This window comes from Kryptolebias marmoratus, linkage group LG19, assembly GCF_001649575.2.
Source record: "Kryptolebias marmoratus isolate JLee-2015 linkage group LG19, ASM164957v2, whole genome shotgun sequence".
Lineage (NCBI taxonomy): Eukaryota > Metazoa > Chordata > Actinopteri > Cyprinodontiformes > Rivulidae > Kryptolebias > Kryptolebias marmoratus.
Window position 1 is genome coordinate 10,616,291 of NC_051448.1, and position 2,752 is coordinate 10,619,042.

The following is a 2,752-nucleotide window of genomic DNA, read 5'->3' on the forward strand; positions in this document are numbered from 1 at the left end:
TGCAAATCTTCTACAAATCAGCTTCTGTTCCACTTTTTGCATCTTCATTAAACTTCAGCTGTTCAGCATATCTTCAGCCGCTTTCAGCAAAATCATTCAGCAAAAAAAGCATTCACACTGCATTTTCGCAGGAAATGCAACTTCTCTAGTTAGCTACTTCTTATCCGCGCTGAAGCCAGACCGATGACAGACCTGACCCTGTGGCCGGCGAGCCACTGCCAAGGAGCTCACTGACACCAGACACACAGATCTGTCTGTGTCCGTACCCGTTTAATCACTCCACTGACTTCTGCAGGAGGCAGGTCAATCAGGGACAAAGTGGACACTATAAGGACAGGACACCTTTTAGCTCTTAGGCTCATATACTTTAACAATAAAGACCAGATATCTCAACTTTGTTTTGTTATTTATCTTCTCGTAAGACTTAGTGTATTTTATATCACATTGACAAAGGTGCCCTGATTCACTGAAGCTTAACAATATAACTTTTTAAATGTTGAAGCATTTTTAAAAACTCTAGCATTCCTAAGCAAACCACATGTAGGAAGCTCTTCATAAGTCTGGATTTTGATGATAGAATAATTCACCTGTGAGGTGTTTGGCAGAGTCTTGTAAAAAAGAGCTTCTCACATTCCCCTTTATAGAAACAAAACACACAACTTTAGGTTTCTTTCCACCTTTATGACTGATTTTCTACAATTTGGCTTCATTCATATTAAAATCAGGCAATCTCACACATTTCTGTGGGATTTAGAGACGTTGTCATTTGTGCCTGGAAACACAACTGCTATAAAACATTATGATTATGATTATGCCATCTTTTTTTAAGCTGGCGTAATCAAAGCTTTCTGGCTCAGCTACCTCAGTTTGCTGTCTCCTCAGCTGATTGTAGCTGCACCAACGTTTGATTACGTGTTTGTTTACAAACAATAACTGCTATTATAGACGCAGGGGGGTTGCTTGACATAAAGCACAGAGTAACAAGTTACTTCATAAAACACTTCCCATAGGTACTTTGTAAGTACCCTTCTGTGTACCCTGTAGGTGCCTTCATAAGTACTTGTAATTACCTTTTAAAGCCATAACAGATGTTTCTACTTGAATCTTTATGCTTTTAACACCATTTCCACATCATTAAATGATTGTTTTGGGGTTAATGTCGCTCAAACTCATCAGAGTTCCTGTAAAAACTATGTTAGAAAACAGTAAATATTCCTCGCCTTTGTTTACAGCTTGTAATTGTTGGGAACAAAACCTGGCTCTGCTGATTTATTACTAATTATGTAGCATTTTGGTAGTGAATAATGCATATTCAGTGGTTATTTTTTATCATAGATGATCCTTATAAACAAAAAAATTCAAATTAAAAATACTAAAATCACATAATTTGTCAGCAATTACGCCTTTTAAGTACCCACATATGTACCCTGTAAATATCCTTTATGTACCCCTGTAAGTATTTGTTTGTTTTATATTCTTCTGTAAGTACATGTTGGGTCTCTATTCCCACTTTCTTGAGATCTGTTGCTACCATAAAATTAAAAAGTATCTTGTTTTTTTACCCAAACAATTGTACAATTTCTTAGTTCAAACATCTGATATGTTTACTATGTTCCATTGTGAATAACGCGCAGGTTTATGAAATTTACAAATCATTGTAACATAATGGTAAACATACTCTTTCCTTTTTCTTGTTCAGCTTGTTTTTAGAATTGTGTTGCTCACATTAGATTTAATGATTTGTTCACATATCTTTTAAAAACAAAACAATGGTCACTGTAGACCATTTACTTTACATTATAAAATCAATTAAAGGTTGAAAGCAGTGACAGATCGAAGTTATTTGTTGCATTTTAGAAATATTTTCATGCTTCCTGGAAAAGATGTCAGTAAATTATTAACATTCACACCACTTCAGATGAATTAGGCCACCAGATATGAGTTATATTAGGATTTTCAGAATAATAATCCCATTATTATTTTTATTGTAGAACATTTATTACGATTTGGCAAAATCGTCTGACTCTCCAGCGACACTTACGTGGTATTTTCTTCCCAGCTCAGTCCAAATATTTGAAGAGGGCAGATTTTTACAGCGCCGAGGACTGATTTGAAGTTCAGGCATGATGACATGAAGGTGGTGTCCCTGCGGTGGGTTGGCTGTTTGTCCCAATTAAAGCTAGCTAGCTACAGATGGGGAATAAGAGGACACAACGTTAGCTGGAGCAAATGAAATGTGCTTCGACACACCTCAACTTGAGATAAAGTGGCTTACTTTAAACCCGTGTGTTCAACACTTTAAGGATTTTAAATGTTTTTCGCCTATTGGTAAGAAACGATTGTTGGTGTTCATAAACGTCCGGATGAAGTAGCTAGCTATGCTACGTTAGCATACCTTACTAGCACGTAGAAATGTTTACTTTACTTACTTTAATTTACTTGTGTATTAAGTAATACGCATTAAGTAATATAAACTTTCGTGTAACATTTATTAATTAACTGTACGTTAATTTCTACGGCTTATCAAGCTAAAGTGCTGGGCGTTGTTATGGTGACAGGAAGCTATGCTAAGCTAACCTTTATCACTATGGAGCTACTATCACACTTACTCGTTTCCGTCTTCAGTCAGAAGAGCTTACGTCATAGTTTTAATTTCTCAATAAAATTACAGTACTGAGTAACTTAAACATATACATTTATCAGCAATGTTTGTTCGCGCCTGAGCTAATTTTAGCGTACAAACTTCAGCAGG

The 2,752-nt window shown here is 36.0% G+C and overlaps 1 protein-coding gene across 8 annotated transcripts in view; it reads right to left on the bottom strand.

The window, feature by feature from the left end:
- si:dkey-206f10.1 overlaps positions 1 to 2,741 on the bottom strand; it is a 24,576-nt gene extending 21,835 nt beyond the window's left edge. For 6 of the 8 annotated variants that reach the window (XR_005234517.1, XM_037981578.1, XM_037981574.1 and 3 more), the window contains exon 1: positions 2,042 to 2,179. The gene's annotated coding sequence lies outside the window, so the exon portion shown is untranslated. Of the gene's footprint in view, positions 1 to 2,041; positions 2,188 to 2,609 lie in introns of those variants that run through there. The other 2 variants (XR_005234518.1, XM_037981579.1) reach the window with 2 other exon arrangements.
- Between the last annotated feature and the right edge of the window lie 11 nt (positions 2,742 to 2,752).